This window comes from Crinia signifera, chromosome 5 (assembly GCF_055691185.1).
Source record: "Crinia signifera chromosome 5, ASM5569118v1, whole genome shotgun sequence".
Taxonomy (NCBI): domain Eukaryota; kingdom Metazoa; phylum Chordata; class Amphibia; order Anura; family Myobatrachidae; genus Crinia; species Crinia signifera.
In genome coordinates, this window is record NC_139221.1 from 140420452 (window position 1) to 140443587 (window position 23136).

The window sequence follows — 23136 nt, forward strand, 5'->3', positions numbered from 1 at the left end:
CATTGATCAATTCATGAACTAAAACCCCATTTTTTATTTAATTGATTATTTGAATGTTAAGGTGAGTTAGTTTGTTGTAGTGAGTGCTGGGCCCATTGTGTTTGTATTTACTAGAGTGTGTGGTCACAGGCCACTGCACTCCATCCTGGGAAGTGGGTGCTGTTTGCACCCCATTCTTAGGAATGGCGAGTGTGTTGGTACTTCTGTATCTATCTATATCTTTATATATACAGGCTGGTTAAAACTGAGATTATGGGTATGGGAATCCCTCGGGCACTGTCACGAGTGGGGGGTTAGATGAAGTCGTGTGGTGCTCAGGAACAGGAGACGGACCAGGAGGGGAAGGATTGAACCGTGCTGGTTTAATAAATGATTTCATAAATGGCAGACAACTTTAGCACTTAAATACGTCTTTAAGTGGCAGTTAGTGGTAAATGAATAATTTAAAGAAGTAAGTCCCGAAAGAATATAAACCACATCTGTGATAAACAAAAGTCTGAATCAGGAGGTTGAAGAAGCGGGAGATCCGGAAAAGGTAACACGGATAATTGGTGGTACTGTTCCTTTAAATGGGAAGAAGCCGGACACCGGTTTGCTGGAAGACGAGACGGTGGAGCGAGTGCCCCGGAGGACTCGCGAGTGCGGGAAGGCACCTGGACCTTGGCGGAAGAAGCAGCAAGGAGCCAGTGGTAGCAGTTTTCCAGCGGCAACACTAGAACTAGGCACCAGGAGTCAGGAATAATGAGTCACGAGTCAGGAGTCAGCTAGGAGCTGTGAATGACTCTGGAGACTTCTTGTACTGACCCTGAACAGCCCTAGGCAGATCCCCTATATCCCCAGGGGTTAGCTGCCATTGGCTGTCAGGGAAATCCGGGTGGAAACCTCAGACCTGGCACCAATCCCCGTGCTGCCCTTACTCAAGATGGCGGCGCCGGCCTCCCGGCGTCACCAACAATGACGGAGTGTACTGCTCCCTAGCCTCCCCGCCGCTCACTAGCCGCCAGCCCGCTGCCGCCCGCTGCCGCCCGCTGCCCCCAGGACAGGAGACTAACACACGCTAGCCGGCGGCGGGCGCGGACGGGTGAGTAATGGACCCGCCGCGCTCCGCTGCGGCTGAGTGTGACAGTACCCCCCCTTTTCTGGGTGACCCCAGGGCACCTACGCACCTTGTGAGGGTTTCTTTGGAAGAACTGTCTCACCAGACTTGGGGCGTGCAGATCAGCAGAATTTACCCAGGAATTCTCTTCGGGGCCAAATCCAGCCCACTCCACCAGAAACTGAAGATGGGAATTACGACAACGGGAGTCTATGATCCGTTTTACTTCGAATTCTGCCTCCCTCTCGGAGCAAATTTTAGGCGGCTTGGGCACCTTTCTTTGGTACATGTTTAATCTCAGCGGTTTGAGAAGGGAGATGTGGAAGGAGTTGGAAACCTTCAGAGATGACGGTAGTTGTAACCTGTAAGCGACGGGATTAATAACTTGAATAATCGGAAATGGCCCAATAAACCGAGGAGCTAGCTTCATGGATGGTAAACGAAGGCGTAGATGGCGGGTAGACAGCCATACCCGATCTCCGACTTTCAAACGAGGAACTGCCTTTCTCTTTCTGTCGGCCATCCTCTTGTATCGAGCCGAAGATTTGAGGAGGGCGTTGTGGACGTTCGACCAGATTTTACTGAATCGTTGCAACGAGGCGGTTGCTGCAGGTACTTCGGAAGAAGGTAACTCGGTGAAGTCTGGGGATCGTGGGTGCTTGCCATATACGGTAAAGAAAGGAGTGGTCTCTGAAGACGAATGGTAGGAGTTATTGTGGGCGTATTCTGCCCAAGGCAAAAGATCCACCCAGTCATCTTGGGAAGAAGAGACGAAAAGCCGGATGAATGCCTCTAGGTCTTGGTTGACCCGTTCCGTCTGGCCGTTGGTCTGAGGATGAAAGGCGGTGGAGAATTTGAGTTTAACTTGTACGGCGGAGCAAAGTGCTCTCCAGAACCTTGCCACGAACTGTGTTCCGCGGTCGGAAACAATCTCCTTGGGTAGGCCATGCAATTTGAAGATGGTAGAAATAAAAAGTTGTGCTAACACGGAGGCCGATGGAAGGCTCTTTAATGGGAAGAAATGCACCATCTTGGAGAAGCGGTCAACCACCACCCAGATCACTGTATGCCCTTTTGAGGGGGGAAGCTCTGATATAAAGTCCATCGATAAATGGGTCCACGGTTCAGTGGGAATGGAGAGCGGAAGGAGTGTACCAGCAGGGGAGGTTCTGGGAATCTTATGCTGAGCACACTTTACACAGGATGTGACAAAACTGGCTACATCACGACGAATGGTGGGCCACCAGTATGAGCGGAGTAGGAACTTTAGAGTCTTTTGTGCCCCAGAGTGCCCTACGAAGCGGGAGGAATGGCCCCAAGATAACACTCTCTTGCGAAGGTTGAGAGGAACGAAGGTCTTGCCAGGAGGAGGTGTAGGTTGGGTTGTCACCTGAGCGAAGACGATTGGACTCAAGATTGGCTGGGGAGTTGCTTCGAGATCTGTAGACGTCTTAAAAGAGCGAGAAAGGGCATCGGCCTTGGCATTCATGGACCCGGGTCGAAATTGGATCTGAAAGTGGAAACGTTCGAAGAACATAGCCCAGCGGGCTTGACGAGCAGTGAGACATTGGACCTGTTTGAGGAAAGAAAGATTTTTGTGGTCGGAGTAAACAGTGATTCTATGTCGCGCTCCCTCCAAGAGATAGCGCCACTCTTCAAACGCTGACTTGACCGCCAACAACTCCTGTTCTCCTATAGAGTAGTTCTTCTCCGCAGGCAAAAATTTTTTTGAGAAGTAGGCACACGGGTGTAGTTCTTGATCATCTCCTCTCTGAGATAGAATTGCTCCTACCCCCTCAGAGGATGCATCCACCTCCAGGATAAAAGGTTTATCCAGATCTGGTTGGAGCAGGATGGGGGCCGTCATGAAAGCATCCTTCAGTTGTTGGAAGGCATGGAAGGCCTCGGGGGGCCATAGGCTCGGATCGGCTCCCTTGCGAGTGAGGGCGGTGAGAGGAGCAGCAATGGTGGAGAAATTCCGGATAAACCGGCGGTAGTAGTTAGAAAAGCCCAGGAATCTCTGGATTCCTTTGAGAGTGGTAGGGATCGTCCAGTCCTGAATGGCTCTCACCTTCTCAGGGTCCATCTCTATACCGGTGCAGGAGAGGATGTGCCCAAGGAACGGAATGGAGGTAACTTCGAACACGCATTTCTCCAACTTGCAGAACAACTGGTTTTTGCGAAGCCGACGCAGGACTTCTGACACCGTCTGCCTATGAAGATGGAGGTTAGAGGAGAAGATGAGGATGTCATCCAGATAGACCACGATGGAATTATACAACAGGTCCCGGAATATATCATTCACGAATTGCTGGAAGACGGCAGGAGCGTTACAAAGACCAAACGGCATCACCAGGTATTCGTAGTGCCCGTCACGGGTGTTGAATGCCGTCTTCCATTCATCTCCGGGACGGATCCGGATCAAGTTGTAGGCCCCTCTCAAATCTAATTTTGTGAAGATAGAAGCCCCTTTGATCTTATCGAATAACTCTGTGATGAGAGGTAGGGGGTAACGATTCTTGATTGTGATATTGTTCAACCCCCTGTAATCAATGCAAGGCCGGAGGGATCCATCCTTTTTTTTTACAAAAAAAACCCCCGCCCCAGCTGGAGAGGTGGAAGGTCGAATGAATCCTTTATTGAGGTTTTCTTGAATATAGGTGGACATGGCCTCAGTCTCGGGAAGAGACAACGGGTAGATACGTCCACGAGGCGGGTATTTCCCGGGCATCAACTCTATAGGACAGTCCCAAGGCCTATGTGGAGGAAGAGTGTCGGCACCTCCTTTGCTGAAGACGTCTGAGAAGGGAAGGTATGGTGTAGGTAGCGACAAAGGTGGAGATAAGGAAGACGAAGAAGGGCTGGTGGGTTCAACTTGCTGATTCGCCTGGTTGAGTGGGATAACCCGGGAGAGGCAAGTGGATGGACAATTGGTGCCCCAAGCCTTGATCTCCATGTTGGACCAGTCGATATGGGGATTGTGCTGGGTGAGCCATGGCAATCCCAGAACCATTTCATGCGAGGACTGGGGTAGAACCATGAACTCTACTGTCTCTTGATGAAGAGCCCCCACAATTATAGTCGTTGGAGAGGTTTGAAGGGTAATCTGCCCGCTACAGATGCGACTCCCATCTACCGCTGTAAGGAACAATGGATGTTCCAAGGATCGTACGGACAGGGAGTGTTGGGTGATGAAAGATGCGGAGAGGAAATTCCCCGCTGCTCCTGAATCCAGCAAGGCCTGGACTTTGATTCTCCCTTGAGGGGATACGAGAGTAACCGGGATGGTGGAATCGGTAGAGGAGGGAGATGGAAGCAAGACTCCTAATCGGACCTCCCTCGGAGAGATTAGGAGCGATCGTTTCCCGGACGTAGTGGGCAGGAGGATAGTAGATGAGCAGAGGAGCCACAATACATGCATAAATTCTCTCGTCGTCTACGGGATTTCTCCTCCAACGAGAGCCGGGAGCGGTTGATCTGCATGGGTTCTTCTGAGGGAGCAGCCATCGAAGAACTTGACTTGAGTGCAGGTAGAGGGTTAGGAGGGAAACGAGGGCGAAGGCGATCTGAACGATTTCTCTCAAGTTGACGCTCCTGTAGTCGTAGATCCACCTTATTGCATAGGGAAATAAGTTCGGCCAGAGTGAGAGGAGTGTCCCGTGTAGCTAATTCGTCCTTGATTCGACCGGAGAGCCCATTCCAGAAAGCTGAGACGAGAGCCTCTCCATTCCATCTCAATTCGGAAGCCAGGGTTTGGAATTGTATGACGTATTGTCCCACCGGACGGCTTCCCTGGCGAACCCTTAGAATCTCGGTGGCAGCTGAGGAGACCCTGCCGGGTTCGTCGAAGATGTGCCGGAAGGAGGTAATAAAGGCGTCATAGTCGTCGAGCAGGGGATCAGAGCGCTCCCAGAGGGGTGACACCCAATCCAGGGCGGCCCCAGTCAGAAGGGACACAATATATGCCACACGAGCCTTGGGTGAAGGAAAGTTCGAAGACTGAAGGGTAAAATGAACGTCACATTGGTTCAAAAACCCACGACATCCTTTTGGTGAGCCATCGTATTTGTTAGGAGTTGGCAAATGCAGGTGATTGGGAACACTTGGGCCTGGAATGGGTGCCGGTGCCGGAACTCCCTGCGCCGGGGCTGGTGGACCAGGGGAGGCCGCAGAAGGAGGTGACAGGGTCTGTTGGAATTGGGCTACTTGACGCTGTGTCGTCTCTACTTGTTCCAAACGAGCCACGATGCCTTGTAGTACCTCCGTCATGGAGGCCTGTGCTTCACCCGACTCCATCGGGTCAGTACAAACTGTCACGAGTGGGGGGTTAGATGAAGTCGTGTGGTGCTCAGGAACAGGAGACGGACCAGGAGGGGAAGGATTGAACCGTGCTGGTTTAATAAATGATTTCATAAATGGCAGACAACTTTAGCACTTAAATACGTCTTTAAGTGGCAGTTAGTGGTAAATGAATAATTTAAAGAAGTAAGTCCCGAAAGAATATAAACCACATCTGTGATAAACAAAAGTCTGAATCAGGAGGTTGAAGAAGCGGGAGATCCGGAAAAGGTAACACGGATAATTGGTGGTACTGTTCCTTTAAATGGGAAGAAGCCGGACACCGGTTTGCTGGAAGACGAGACGGTGGAGCGAGTGCCCCGGAGGACTCGCGAGTGCGGGAAGGCACCTGGACCTTGGCGGAAGAAGCAGCAAGGAGCCAGTGGTAGCAGTTTTCCAGCGGCAACACTAGAACTAGGCACCAGGAGTCAGGAATAATGAGTCACGAGTCAGGAGTCAGCTAGGAGCTGTGAATGACTCTGGAGACTTCTTGTACTGACCCTGAACAGCCCTAGGCAGATCCCCTATATCCCCAGGGGTTAGCTGCCATTGGCTGTCAGGGAAATCCGGGTGGAAACCTCAGACCTGGCACCAATCCCCGTGCTGCCCTTACTCAAGATGGCGGCGCCGGCCTCCCGGCGTCACCAACAATGACGGAGTGTACTGCTCCCTAGCCTCCCCGCCGCTCACTAGCCGCCAGCCCGCTGCCGACCGCTGCCGCCCGCTGCCCCCAGGACAGGAGACTAACACACGCTAGCCGGCGGCGGGCGCGGACGGGTGAGTAATGGACCCGCCGCGCTCCGCTGCGGCTGAGTGTGACAGGCACCCAATACTACTTTTAAGGCAGCAGGTTGCTATAGTTGCTTTAACTGTATAACATGTAAATTTATGGTGTACTGTAAGGATTTTAAACATCCGCACACAGGGAAAGTTTTTTCCATTCGATATGTGGTTTCATGCCGCACACCCTTCGTGGTATACGTTATTGTGTGCCCTTGTGGGCTTTACTACATTGGCCAGACTATCTGCCAGTTTAGGGTCAGAATGGGGCAGCATAGGTCCGCAATTGATCTGTCGCTCAAGGGCAGAGTTGTGGATCAACCTGTGGCTCGCCACTTCAAAAACCTCTGTCACCCGCTGGCCTCATTAAAATACTTTATTATTGATCACGTCCCAGAGTCCCTAAGGAGAGGTGATCGCGCCAGACAGCTTCTTAGGCTGGAATCCAAATGGATTCTGAGATTGGATGTTACACATCCACGCGCCTCAATGACAAAATCAATTGGAATGCCATCATGTGACTTTTGATTGTATGTAATTTCTTGTATTTTTTTTATTTTTTTATTTTTCCTGTTATTGTGTTTATATTGTACTTTTGTACTTATATGTGCTTCTTACACTCTATTATTAACTTTTTGTGGTGTTTTTTTGATTGCAGATTTGGCTCCCCCCTGCTACTTGCTCTCCTTGTGTGGCGGCTCGGGCATTGCTCATTGAGGAAGTAATCAGTGGTTGCTTGGCAACCTGTCCTCCAATGGACACAGTTATACAGAGCAGTTCCGGCCACACAGGCTATGCGCTCCACTTACTACGGTACAGCGCCGACTTCCTGCCTGAGGTGAGACGCAAACTCCCTCAGTTGCTATGCAACCTTCTGCCCGGAAACCACAGGACGTCTGTTTCCTGTCAGAGCGGGACATGCCGGCGGCAACGTGCAGGGGGCGAGGGTAAGTTTATTGTATGTTGTTTGCTGTCTGTACCTAATGAAGGGGGTCACACCCCGAAAGCTAGTTTAATACAGACTTTATTTCCTGCTAAACCACTGCCTCCTGAGTGCTGTTCTGTTGGACTTTTGTATTGCTGTTACTACTCGGGCACCGGGGCCTATTACCAAGGAGATCATTTCGAGTGCCGGTTGATCAGTACAAACCCCACCAAAATCAAACTCTCTCTGCACATGTTACATCTGCCCCACCACAAGTGAACCAGAATCAGGTCCTTGGTGGACAATGACCAGTGGATAAGAGTCAGACTCACAAGATTCAGCCATCTTCAGCATGAATCAGTGTTCATCTGTGGGTCCCATCTCACATTCCAGCAGCAGTGACAGGTGTACCACTGCTTACTGCAGTGTTGGCGGAGTAGGAGCTGTCCTGTCCCTTATTGCAGGTGTTAGAAGTACTCTTGGGACAGAGCCAGTGCCCTGCAAAGCTCCATTGGAAGAGCAGCGGTCACACTTGGATCCCACTGTGAACCAACAGGTGCCCTCTTAGGGCTTTGAGTCTCCATTGCCTTTGAAATTTACATGTCTCCTCTACTGTATTCAAATGTAAGTCACTGTTTCCTGTTTTACTTACTCATTTATGCACTCTGTAATTGTGTGCTGCAGAACCCTTGTGGTGCTACTGTATGTAAATAAAGAATAATAATCACTACCATCATCATGATAATATCTCTCTCACCCACACTCATTAAGACCTGCTCTAGTGGTTATCTGATTATACATCAGCTCCCTTCTACTCCCTCCTTTGCCAGGTCCCATGTGTTCTGCTGCTTTGTCCGATAAAAATAAATATTTCCCTAAGACAAAAAGATTATAGCATGTTGCACCTTTAAAACCCTGTTCAGTTACTCTTTCCTGCCTGCAGGGTCAATCTCTGTTTTGGTGCTTCTAGCACAGACTGGTCTGCATATCATTACTGAAATACAGACCATCCTGTGCTAGAATATACGAAGCAGAGCCCAACACCTCCATGTAGAAGGAGGGACTGCACAGTTTTTAGGGTGCTAGAACGAACACTATATATTACTTTTTCTTTTTTTTGCTGGTGCATTTTTAACACCAGCATAGTTGTTATGGCCTCAGCAATCCGCTTTGCGACTGGGTTACTGCTGTTATGTCATACTTCATCTTCCTTGCAAAGGATTGTTGAACAGGTAATTGCTGTGTTAAATTAGTACAAGTGGGCATTCTGCTCCCCTTCTGGAATGAAGATCAACTTCCAGAAGCAACACCAGCAGCAACAGCATTAGGTGTACCACTCAGGGATCCTCTGGAGGAATCTCAGATAGGAGAGGAGTCAGTCATGCCTGCAACATTGCTTACAGGACTGCTCTCCCAGTGCCATTGAGCTCAGTAGCATTCCATGCATGAATGCAGCAGCAGTCTCTAGGTGGACAAGGATGCAGCAGCAGTCTCTAGGTGGACAAGGATGCAGCAGCAGCAGCAGCCACTAGGTGGATGTGGATGTACCAGCAACAACAGCCACCACCACTTTATAGTGCATAAGAATGTAGCAAGGAGCCAGCAATTTCAAAATCCCATTGAAATAGATGGTTTGACCGTTGAATAGACCTTTCAACCAATCAACGGTCAGACCATTGATTTCATTTGGACTTTGAAATTTGGCACCCAATTCCAAAACCCGTAAATAGGGAGATTACTTTTTGCCTTGTTTGTTGATCCCAGGCAGGCCATAAGATCCAAGTCCTGGTCCAGATCCCCTCAAATCCTGGAAGTTGGAGTGGGCAATCATAGATTAAGATGGAATTCTGTAAGACTAGCAGCACTGGTACATTGCCACCAGTGCTGCTACCAGACCGATGTGTCTCTACCCCCCCCCCCCCCACCTGACAGCAAAAACAGAGCATGCTCAGCTACTTAGATCTCCTGCAGTTCAGCCTTGCTGCAGGACGTGCACACACGACATGCATCCCCAGTCAGAGGCCGGCCACTGACGCCGTGTCCGTTCCAGCAGCAGAGCCACAGAGCTCTGTGCATCTGCAGCAGGATAAGTGCACACAAACCTCAGTAACAGCCATAAATCCAGCAACCCATGCCACATCCCTGCTTGCAAATCCGTGGCTAGGGAATACGAGATGGGACATACAAAGGAAGTGGAGAGTAAGGCTGTTTACCTTCCAGATATCAATGCAGCCAGCAGTGGGGATCACAACAGAGGCCTCTGCACACAGGTCTTGATATGTCCTTCCTTGTCTTTTCAGACAGGTCACACAGAGACCCTGTAATAAGAGTGGAATGGATCCTTCTGAGGTATGTCTTAAATTTAAGGATAAAGAAATAAAACCTACTAGGTGGCCCATGCAAAAATGACAATCCCTTTTTCTCCTTTACTTAACCAAAATCAATAAATGAGGTACCATTTTTAAGATTAATCAGAATCAACTCTATTGGTCATGTATACTTGCGTATACTAGAAATATGACTTGGATTGCTGTGCAACAGCCAGTTAGGTAGCGTTAATCAGTGACAGGTATACAAACACATACAGGTACAGGTACCGCTACCCTGGGGGTTATAGATGCAGGGAACACATACCCGCTGAGCTGCACAGCAGCTAGGCAGCCATAAGCAGTGCCACTGATCATTGCAACAGTCAGTATAGCAGACATAACAGTTATCACACAGGGAACACATATCTGCTATCTGCTGAGCTGCACAGCACCTAGGCAGCCATCCGCAGCGACACTAGACATTGCAGCAGCCAGGTAGGTAATATATTACACAGTCTTGAAAAAGTCTCTAGTTGTCATAGAGACGAAACGCGTTGACGTCACATACGCCTTGGCTGATTTCCGGAAATTCTTCTCACAGCTGTGACGCCGCGCTCCTGCACTCGAAGCTACCTGTACTACACGGTACTACTCACAAGCGCACAGATTGTGCATCCCGCTGGTTACCCTGCTATATTGAAATTGGACAGACTTCCAAACCGGAGGACATTACCATCTGCCATACCCGGGTAGAGCCGCAGAAACATCTGGCTCCCCGCCTACCTCAAAACTACTACAAGGAGGAGAGGGTGAGATACATTATTGCCACTGATAATTAAGGATACACATATATGCCTGGACTCTATGCGTTTACCATCTACTCGCTAACCGGCTCATGTGCTTCCATTAACCGCTTCAAATATCATCTGTCTGTCATAAGTCACCTCACCAGCATAAGGAATTAACTCCTGATTAACCCCTGACTAACTCATTCTATTAATCCGGAAAAATACATATTATTATCAGCCTTTTGACTATTATAATCTACCAACGCCACCTTGCTTGCTAATCTATTTTTAATAATTCATTGTGTATTATGTTTTGTATGTATGTTCATTTTATTTAATTCTATATAAAGCTTAAAACTGTTTAAGTGTGTCCAGTACTCTTTTTGCTCGGCAAAAATTCACACATACTCTATTATCCACTGAGCAGCGCAGTGTTTTTTTCCAACTTTTCCATATATTACACAGGTAACATATACCTGCAAAGCTGCACCGTGCCTAGGCAGTCATCAGTGGCGACACTGGCCGTTGCAACAGCCAGGCAGGCAACAATACAAGCAGGGACAGTACAATTATAGCAGAGACGGAACCATTATCACACAGGAGACATGGGGGTTCTCCACTTCTGAAGAATTCATCATTCACAATAGCACATTGTATGGCTTGTTTAAAACTTGAGGTTAAAAATTGACCGGGAAATGCTGCTGGAGGCGATACCTCTCTCCCCTATGAACCAAATAGCTGAGCTATAATAAAGTCCAAACTAAAGACATGAAATGTACTGTTTAAAAGAAATTGCATCCGTCATCACGGGAATCCTAAATTGAACAAGAAATATGCCCTGTATCTACCCCCACCCCCTTTTTTTTCCTGTGTAAAAGCAGGTATGGTAGGAATATTGTGCAGATAGTTGTAACAAACTCAATATATATGGATTAATCAGAATTACTCAGGAACTAATTAAGTCACCTGTGCTTAAGCCTGGATATCACTAAAACCTGTAGTGTTGGTTTGCCTTGAGGACCGTGGTTGGGAATGCCTGGTCTAAATGTTGTATGTCTATATTTAATGTGTATAGTGACCATTAGCAAGCAAGGGAAAAATCCACCTTTACCTAGAAATTACAGACCGATTGCTCTCTTAAACACAGATATCAAAATATACGCAAAAATGATTGTAAATAGACTGAATTCCATCCTAGGGAAATTAGATAATATGGATCAAGTAGGATTTGTCAAAAAGAGACAGTGCCCAGACAATATTTGAAGAGCGATTGATATAACGAAATATTTTGCTAATAAAGAACCCCTATTAATGTCAGTAGACAGGGAGAAAGCTTTTGACAGGCTCCATTGGGGGTACATGGAAATGGGCATTCAAAAATATGGAATAAGTGAAAAATTCCTGTCAGCAATTATGGCTCTTTATTCACCTCCAGCTGCTCATGTTTTTTGCAATGGCTTTATAAAAAGGACATTCCAGATAAATAATGGAAAAAAACAGGGATGCTCGTTATTTGATTTTGTAGCTGAGGACCAGGGCTTTCCAACGAGCCCAGCCCCATATCACTAGCCCCCCGGGAACCAGAGATATCGCCTGGCAAAGCTGTAACGTTTTTCCCCATAGGATAATATGGGACCCGTTAATTCCGACCCCCACCCGGTTCCGAGGGCTGCCAGTTCACCCCTAGCATTGCAGAAGCTTGTGGTTGATCTCATTCAAATCTCTGGGCCTTTAATATGATATCAGGTTGTCCATATCGGTCAATCGGTTCCAGAGATATTACAGGTAAACAGATTTTTTTATTTTTGAAATGTAATTTCATGGCTGTTCATGTTCTTTGAGGGCAAATTACCCTGGAACCAAACGTTTCAGTTTCACTGGACCAAAATCATTCAAAGCCCACTCAAAAGTTTTTCAATATGATACTTGTCTCATGTAAATGGGTCAGTTGGTTCCGAAGATATAGCCGGTTAAATGAGATAAGGGGGTTATAATTATGGTACTTGTGTATTTTGGCGGCGCCCCCGATGTCCGTCGTACGATGAACGTATCGCATCGCATGCCATGTACCCGATGGCATGCGATGTGATGCGACGCGATTTTGACCCCCTATATGATTAAAAATCGTATAAGCACCCTAATGGGTGCTTACAATGTTAAATGCACCCCCACGCCACCCCCCCACTATAAACGTGAACCCGAAGCGTGGTGAGCGCAGCGAGCCCGCGAGGGGCGGCGGTACGCGTCCTACGACCTTTTCATACCCCCACTATCCACGTCGGCGTGGAGTTGAGAATAGAATAGATTGGCGAGCGCAGCGAGGAACCGAGCCCGAAGCGTGGCGAGTGCAGCGAGCCACCGAGCCCGAAGCGTGGCGAGCCCCGCGAGGGGATGCGGATACCTTCACAGGTAAACGCGTCCCTTTGCGGGCTTCACAGGTATCCGCGTCTGCTCGCCACGCTTCGGGCTCGGTGGCTCGCTGCGCTCGCCACACTATTCTATTCTCAACTCCACGCCGATGTGGATAGTGGAGGTATAAAAAGGTCGTAGGACGTGTACCACCGCCCCTCGCGGGCTCGCTGCGCTCGCCACGCTTCGGGTTCACGTTTATAGTGGGGGGGTGGCGTGGGGGTGCATTTAACATTGTAAGCACCCATTAGGGTGCTTAACATTGTATAAGCACCCATTAGGGTGCTTATACAATGTTTAATCGCATTGCATCGTATGGCATTGTATGCCATGTACAATGGCATACAATTTCAAAATTGTATGCCATCGTGCAGTATCGTACGATATCGCGTCGCATCGCATACCATCGTATGCATTATGGTATGCGATGGGCGCCGCCAAAATACACAAGTACCATAATTATTTAAATAAAATAATTGTAGAGAGCGCACTGAATTATGCACAAGATATTTATTTTAAAAAATCGATTGATAAAAAGACTTTTATCACAACAACAATTATTCAATGAAAACAAATACAGAAATAAAACCTAATTAATAAACCACTTGGGCAGCCACTGATACCCTACACACAATATTATTGCTGTAAAGAATGTCCAGTGCTCTTACCCACTCAGGGAGATGTAAAGTTCAGTTGCGGGGAACGGATATACAGATAACAGGTGTAATTCCGTGAAAAGAAAAAGTCCATCCAGTTAGTTTATGGGCAATGGTGATAAATGTACTGATGAGAAGGGGAAATGCAAAGGGAAGATGATGATGAATGGTAGCTTGCAAACTCACTTGTTAGCGTAGATGACCAGTGCTACAACCGGTAGATGATTGATTAGCCGGGAGCACACACACTTTAGACAGCTGTGCGGCTTGGTGCTGTGGTTGAATGTTGTCTTATCTACTGCCGTGACGCTCTTGGGGAGAGCCAACGGCGGGAGTGACGAGGTACCTGCCGCACTCTTTGGTGAAGTTTGTTGCAAGTTACGCCTCTCAGGGGTCCCGTTGATGGTACTAATCGGTCTGGGTTCACCGCAGGTCGCCCTTCCGCTTGCTGGTGACAACCCCGAGGGAAAGAGGTGGAAAGCTGGTGGTGGGACAAAGTGGTGGGTACAGGTGTGTGCCGGGTGGTCCTCCCGGTCTTATCGCGTTTCTCCATCGTGGGATCAGACGGTTTCCTCAGTTAAATGAGATAACTGGTTAAAGGGGGGAGGGGTGGTTTTCTCTCCCCCTCACACCAGAAAATGCAGGGACTAGGCTGGTGTAAAAGGGGCCAACCTGGGAATGCATTTTCTGGTGTGAGAGGGGTATTACTTCAAATAGCTGGGACCTGCAGTGCTCTAAATACAGCCAGGTTCTGTCACTGTCAGTGGCTATCACTTCTGCCTGGCGGCAGCTGTCACCCATTTACCGTGAGCATGTATTCCCCCTTGGCAATGAGCATGTAATACCACATGGCAACGAGCATGGAACCTCTGGCAATGATTATGGAACCCTTGGCAATGAGCATGTAGATAAGCAGCACTTATGTAGCATAATTTTTAATAGGTATATGGTGTTTGGCATAATATATAATGGACATAATGGTGTGTAACTTAACGTGTAATGGATATTATGGTGTAAATGTTTAATGCGCGCCTTTGGCGGACAATGTCCCTGTTTATGAATCGTATTGTGAATTTTGGCTTAATCCGTGTGGCATTAGGTGAATTCTGGCTCAATCCGTGTGGCATTATGTGAATTTTGGCTCAATCCATGTGGCATTATGTGAATTTTGGCTCAATCCGTGTGGCATTATGTGAGTTTTGGTTCAATCCGTGTGTTATTATGTGAATTTTGGCTCAATCCGTGTGGCATTATGTGAATTTTGGCTCAATCTGTGCGGCATTATGTGAATTTTGGCTCAATCCGTGTGGCATTAGTGAATTTTGGCTTAATCCGTGTGGCATTATGTGAATTTTGGCTCAATCCGTGTGGCACAACTACATCCTTCACTTTTGTCGCCATGGTGGGCCTGCGTACTTTAAATGTCAGGGCCTATTTTTAATCCCATTCCCACCCTCTCTCTGTTGCTCTCTCAGCATGTACACTGGCACCACTAACACCACCCCTCCCCTAACCAATCCCTCTTTTATCATGGTTCCCCCCGTCATTTTATCCTGTATCCGCCCCTGTATAGAACCATTTGCGGAAATAATAAAAATGGAAGACATTCAAGGTCCACTAGTAAAAAATACAAAAAAAAAAAGATATTGTTATATGCAGACAATGTCCTTCTCTTTTTGACAAATTCAGAAAGCACTTTGATAAAATTAGGGACAATATTTAGAGAATTTCAGATGTATCTTATGATAAATTAAATTAGCCTAAAACAGAGATAGGTACTTGTTTATTATCAGGGTGCCCATTACGTAGTTTACGTAGTGGTGTATTCAGAATACCAATAGAGCACTATGCTGGTTACGTAAACTACGTACTGTAAGTGGCTCTGGAGCCCTAAAATACACAATGCTTAATACCCCCAGTATCCACGTCAGCGTGGAGTTTATTTTATAAAGTGTGGCGGGGCTTGCTGCACTCACCACGCTTCGGGCTTGGTGGCTCTCTGCACTCGCCACACTTTATAAAATGTACTCCACACCAACGTGGATACTGGGGGTATGATATTGATAGTGGAGGTATGACGGGGGAATGACATGGATAGGGGGGCTAAAATGGTTGGTCTATACTTAACCTTCTCCGACCCGGGCACCACGCTGTACGCAATTAGCGTAGTGCTGCTGGGGGAGCAGGAAAACCATGTGATGTGCCGATGTGAGTTCCGGAGAAGGGGGACTGAACGCTGCTGCTGGGGCGTGACCGTCGCTGCCTCCGGGGAGTAACCGTCAATGCCACCGGGGAGACATCGGGGATCACCGCCCGGTGGATGGTAAGTATAAACCACACCACCCTGCCCCCACTGCTGCCTCCTGTATTATCACGGCACCTGCTACGCTGACAATGTAGCTTAGCCTAAATTGAAAACATAGCGTAGCCGGGCGCCCTGATAATACACAAGTACCCAGAGATACTTCCAATGAATATCCAGGCTGAGGACTTAATTCATCTTAAACAAGCCTTTAGATATGGAGAACAGACCCTTGTTTTGCACTTATAAGAACTTATTGTAGGGGCTGCCTTACTTACAAAATCCCCTGTTGGATGGGGGATGAAGAAAACATGCAAAACAATTGTAAGATGGCGCCCTTTGAGTAGTCTTGTGATTAGACCTGTACAGCCTTAAAGGTTCACTTTTCCCACAAGCATAAATAATGAAGTCCGTAGAGATCAAATATGTATTAAAAAGACTATTTTTCTTCCAATAAAAATGGCAGGTAACAGTGTTTCAAAAAGCAAAGCAGAATACCCAATGCGTTTCGTCCCTTCATGGAACTTCATCAGGGGTTAAAGATGTAATTCTCATGGGAGGAAAGCAATCATTGTAATCCTCCCTCAGGGCCATACCTTTATTAGAAGACATATAAGAATAGTCCTGTAGTGGTCTGTGCGGACCTAAAAAGATGTTACAGGCTGGTTTAGCAGCCTTTTAATGGATAGATTGTGAAATAAAAGCAATAATTTCAGTACAGATCCGAGACAACTCTGGGAGCTTTGTCACCTTAAGGAAAAAAAATGAAGGACTGGATGAATCATGAAACAACATGTTTTGGGAGCATTTTCCTAAATAATGGATACAGAGGTTCACCTCATAATTAAATAAATATATATGGAAAAATGCCAGACCTAAAATAGCAAAAACATATCTGGTATGCCCCAAAACAAAAGGAGGATTCAAAATCCCAGATTTGGAACTTTATCAAATTTGCATATTAATCGTCAGAGTAAGTCTTCTTACCGGAGAACACCGCCTCTGACAGATTGCTCAGCACACATCGCTGTGTGCTGAACAATCTTGCTGAAGCAATCTGAGCAATCTAGCATTGGTCAGAATGTTTCAGCCTCTCCCTGTGTGTAGGCTCCTCAAGATGATCAGTTTTGCTTGGGTACTCAAAATGGCTGCTGGGTCAGAGACAGCATCTCTCCACATGAAAGTAATGTGGACGATACAAACCAGGTTTGGGAGCAGTAGTAGAAGCCAGCAGCATCTGTGATTTCCTGATATAAGGAAATCACAGGGCATATCACAAGGCAGAGTGATCTTACTCTTGATGGTGGATTAGCCTCCAAAGTGATTGTCCAGGGTGTTGGCTATGATAGGATCCACTGGATTCCCTGCAAGAATCTGTTATGCTGGGATTACCTGTATGCTACTGCCTGTAACCACGCTGGCCTTTGGAATTAATCTGCTATGCAGTGACCTGCATTAAAAAAGAAAGATGCTGCGAGTCCACCAGATGCTGCCCTGTGAATACCAGGTCCCCCCCCCCCCCCCCTTCACATGCTGTGCTCATTCGCCCAGCCTGTGAATTAATGTTTTACACAAACATCAATTCGCAGGCCAGGGGGAAACCTCCCACATCTTTTGATGAATGCCGACCATAGAGTGATATGGTGCTTGCGTGCATATCAAAAGTGATTCTCAGGTCACTCAGATATGCATGTACATTCAGGAGGAAGTGGGTGGGCAGCTGACATCCAGTAATGTCAGATGCCCACCCCTGGCATCCAGGTCACAAGGCAATTTCCATGGGAATACCCAGCTTTTTCATGGGAAAGCCCATGAAATGCTGGGCGTTTCCATGGGCGGGGTTGTGCACCTGTGACAGGATTGATTGTGTACTGATGTTCAGGTAGCAAATTGAGTATCGTTGGCTGGAATATTAGGCTGTGTCCCAATATTAGGTATATCGGACTGTGTACCGATGACAGATGTATCATGCTGTGTACGATGGCAGGTACTGTATATCGGGCTGTGTACCAATAGCAGGTATAACAGACTGTGTGTTGGTGGCAGGTATTCGGCTGGGTACTGATCGCAGGTATATTTGACTGGGTACCGATGGCAGATATATCAGACTGGGTACCGATGGCAGGTATATCAGACTGGGTACCTATGGCAGGTATATTGAACTGGATACCGATGGAAGGTATATCGGACGTGATATCAATGGCAGGTATATCGGATGTAATACCGATGGCAGGAATATGAGACTGGGTACTGATGGTAGGAATATAGAACTGGGTACTGATGGCAGTTATATCAAACTGGATACCGATGGCCAGAATATTGGACTGGGTACCAATGGCCGGAATAGTGGACTGGGAACCGATAGCAGGCTGCACTGCCCTAGAATCTCCGGGACAAGGCTCAGTAACTAACAGGACATGAAAATGATGGAAAACAAACTGGAAGCTGGAAAAGTAACCAGGATCAGCAGCAGTGGATTATATTACAAATAGCTGGAGTCGCGTAAAGCCTTGGGTGAACTCTCTGGATGAATCACAGAAAAAATATTTGTTCAAGGCACTGGAGGGTTCTGGGAAGGCGACTTATATCCCATCTTATGCCTGAGGATTGGCTGTTGACTGCAGTAGTGAAGTGGACAGAACCAGGAAGTGTTTAAACCTGTATTCACCTGTATCATGTGATCACACCTGGGACAAATGGGACCACTGAATAGATCAGTATCGCTCACCTAATTGGAGGTGTCATAGCAGCACCCATGTCCAGCGTGGCTTAAGATAACACTGGATGCCATGTCGCCATGTGGGGAATCACTACAGGGACATCATGCCAACCTGGTCTGGCAGCCATCCTGTGGTGCAGTGGGCACCAGCGTGCTGGTAAGTGACACGCATGGACAGCACATGGACAGCGCAGTTACTGCTAACACTGCAATTACTGACAGCAGTGTCACAAGAAAAAAAGATATTGTGATCTGCTCCTACGTTACTTGATGTTTGCGTTCAGAGAAGTACTCCAACATGCAACTGATGGCCCGGCACCTTCCATCCCTACACCCTGTATCTGCCTACCTCACCAATATGTGCCTTCTATTCCTGCACCTTGTAACTGCATAACCTTAGATTCTGCAGCTTCCCTTCCTGCAGGCTCCATCGTTGCACCCTCTACCTTCCACATCTGCATGCTGAATTTTTCCTCTCTGCATCCTGTACCTTCCACCTCTGCACCTCCCCTCACTACACCCTGTAACTGGCCACCTTTGCACCTTATACCTTCCACCTCTAAACCTTCTCTCCCAGAACCCCATAACTGGGTTGGGGGGCATTAAACTTTTTTGCTATGGGGCCCACAAAGGTCTAGTTATGCCCCTGCCTGTAAATGAGCTGTATGTAACTGTTTCACAGAAGACTATCAACCTACTGTATGTAGAGGAAGAGGCATATAAATCATTTTAATTAGTCTACAAATACAGAACTATATTTATGAGTAAATACATCTACATATTAAGAGCTCCGCGGAAAAGAGGGACGGACAACTGACCTGCCAGAAAAAGAACATTGGAGCCTGGACCAGAATTAGCACCAGGGTCTAAGACTGAACCAAGCTCTTTTTGAACTGTGATTTCTCAGTTCACACTTATCTGGTTATTAATATTAATCTGTATCTCCCCTTAACTAATGGTCTGCGCACAAATACAGTATGAACATTTTATTGTGATAATCTTGCTTGTACGGCATAAAATTTTATTTTCCCTGTGATTGATGTTCCCAACATAGGTGTTTCATATGCAGTTACACCAGTCTGAATTCTCAGCGCTAGTTAAGTAGAATGCTGCTATTGTTTTCTGTTTGCATAGCATGCAAGTTAAGTACAGTAAATGCATTGTAATTATCAGGTTTTTACATGCTGCCATTTTCGGAATGGTCTTGCAGCAAACTCAAATTGAGTTTGTCAAGCGCAATCTCACAAAACAGCTTATTATTTCAGTTCCCCATACGTCTCTTGATTTTATGAGCTTTTGATTAGTTAGGACCTTAACCTGTATTCTTTGCTGACAATATTCAAGCCAAACAGATGAGAAAGAATTGGGATGTAACTTGTGTGTTATTACTTCAGGGATTTGATCATATACTTAACATCCAAAGACATTTGGTTTTTTAGAAGACCATGCCACCAGTTGTGTTTTATTTTCAACTGCCACTGTAGATGCTTGCTGATTGAGCATGGGCTTGATTATGAGATATATCACAGTGGGTACTGCTTTTGCCCAGAATCTTTTATCCAGTCCTGCATTACTTAGCATAGTCTGTGCTAACTGCACAATTGCTTTCTTTAGCTCAGGATGTTTTGATAAGCTGTGTGGACAACTGTGACTGGGTCTGGTCTTTTAATATTCGCCACCATTATCAGACTTTCCCACATTTTTGAGTCCCACCTGTGTTTCACACAGAGTGCCTTATATTCTGCAACTTTTCTCATAGCTTCCAGGTAGTATACATGTGTTATCCTTGCTGCATTAACAATAAGTGTCATGTATCAAAGATGCCAACTTCTAGAATTGACCATCATTGGACCTCATATATCTATGTTATTTGAACTGGGTTACTCTTGCAATTGCAGTCTATATTTAATTGTGTACAATATAATAACTCCTACAAATTGGTCCTTGTATCCGTTTTTCTCTAGTACAATGATGCCAAGTCAATTACATTGGTTCCTAGACCTAGCATAAATAGTACATATTCTGTGTTTGTGACTGAAACTTTACCTTTCATTCTTAAGAGCATATATATTGTCCCAAAATGTATCTTCTACTGTCCCTATATTTACAAGTTCCCATCGCTTTAATGAATGGAAACAAACTTTAATTACAGCTGAAGTGCTTTGTGTGCATATACCAGCAATCTTTGCAGTGAAAGATACAGTGTATTCTTTCCACTTGGTTCACTTGATTAACATTCTGAGGACTTAAGGTCAATTTTATGACACTAAAAGCATTTCTACTACAATAGATTGAAATTCTCATCTTTAGTCTAAACAGGTAGGCACTCTTGAAACTGCAGCAGCTTAACCCATACCAACTTTGTTGACAGCTTGGTAGACCATAACTCCAAAGCTGCTTTGCAACATTATCCGCATTTCATATGATGTCATATTTCTATAAATTATGCACTATACGCTGTACTACTTCTAGACCAATTGTTCTTATGGCTGTATCCACACCATATGGATTGGGATTATCCAGGGGATAAAGTGAGGGGAAACGGGGTGGAACTGAGTTCCACCACCTCTAAAGGTGAGGTGGAACATTTTAACCTCCACAGTAATTCTTACAGGAAAGCATTGTAGTTTGCAGGGGGATGCAAAAAACCCTACCACTGGCCCTGTCTCTGCCTAATGGGGGGAGGGGATGGAATTTAATTAGGTGGCATAAAGAAATGAGTTCCCCCACCTCTGCATGACAACTTTATGCCTGGGATTATCACATGGGACAACTGGTAACATTTTAGCTGCATCATTTAGAATAGGAAACTTTATTTTTTATTTTTTTTCAATCTGTAATCCCACTACTTTTGCAAAGGTCATGCTTGCCTTGCATTACACATTTTCCCCTTATTTGTGAATAAAAGACTATTGTGTACTTACTCAGAGTCTTTGATTCTGTGTCAGTGTAGCTGAGATCTTGGTATCATTGTTGTTCACATGAGGGTTTAGTGGCCTTGGCTCATAACCTATTGGTGTTGGCATAGCAATCAGTACTGTGTTGTTTTTCCAAATGGTAGATTACTTAATAGTGTTTACTCTAGGATTTTTTTTTAGGGCAGGGTGCTGACCACCAGGCAGGGCACTTTTTTTCAATAGGCACATTTCATATTAGAAATGTACATTAGAACAAAAAAAACTTGTACACTGCACTAGGATTACGCCCATTAAATATTGTTATACTCTGCTATGTCCATTATATTTTCTGTCGTAATGACAATTTCACATTATGGCACATACTGTAATGCTTCTTACACATTATACCACACACCATAATGCCCATTACACATTATGGCATACACCGTAATACCCATTACACATGATGGCACACACAGAAAGTTCACAACAGAAAAAGAAAAAGCACTCTTTTACAAGAGAATAAGAAAAAGCTCTCACACACTGAAAGTTCTCAGTGTCATGCCAGCGTGGTGGGGGGGGCAGCATAAGAGGCACAGTGCCACACACAAAAAGGGCAGGGTGCATTTTGAGGTTTAAAAAAAATGAGCACGGTGCGGCACCCTGCAAAGAAGTTTCCTCTAAGAACACTACTTAACCAGGACAGTAAACCAGAAGGTTTATTAATAAGGCAGACCATGTTTATAGGATGACGCAGGGTTAATTAAGTACTATATCAAACTGTATACACAGCACTGTACCGAAAGTATATACCAGACCCAGCTAGCAATTCATAGGGGAGTGCATGTGGGGTGATATTGGCTGGATACATATTTTGTGGTACAGTTTGGCAATGCAATCAAACAATTTGGAGACTTTGTCTTCTGTAACGCCATTTGAGGGATCACTAGAGTCTCTCAGTGGTATGTCCTGCTAGCATTGAGAATGAAGACCAGAAGTTGGTTCCCTGTCGATGTAGGGGTGCTAGTTACAGGATGGAGACATTGCAGGGGACTTTCTCCTGGCACTATTAAAGGCATCTTAAATTTGTGTGAATACCTGAATAAGAAAAAAGTTTAACATACTTGCATTTGAGATATTAACTATCACTTAATCCAAATAATCAAAATGCATGTCATAGGAATATATCATAATATGAAATGAGTTTCTGGTATGTCCATCATATTTTACCTTGCATGTATAAATCTATCATCTTTTAAATTCAAATTGCTGCCAGTTTACTGCATGCATTGTGGGAATACATCATTTTTAAATTTGATTATAAAATCTGCAAGGCATTTTATCTTTGTCTGTTGTTTGATATAATTTTAATCACATCAATATTGAGGGTTGCAAATACCCTTTCAAGTAGAACTGCTTTGAGAGTATACACTCTCCCCTGAGGCAATGTGATGTATCAACTTATCAACTACATATCATGGCCCATTAAGTAAATCTGAAACAGACTGAAGTGGTGGTATCAGGAGATGTTTTCTTTTTCACTTTGCCATGTTTTATGTTGCTTGTATCATTGAAGATTTATTGCCTTATTATAACAATGAAATCTGCAGCTTAAGTGTAATTTGTTTGATTAACTACGGATACAATTTTTCATCCAAAAATGAATGCTAAGTAAAAGCTCACAGAGCCTATCAAAACAATTCTTTCATTTTTAAATATGTCATCCATCTTTAATTATTGTAATGTTTCAGTCCGTAACTGCATTAACAATCATTTGGATTGGTAAAGCAATAGATGTGTACCACATGAAAGGTTTCCAAAGTTAGCAAGTATTTATTGAAGATATTGCTAAATTTTGTGTTTTAGAGTTTCAATAAAAAAGGAGTAAATTTCTTATGAAAGAGTTCTTTGCATATT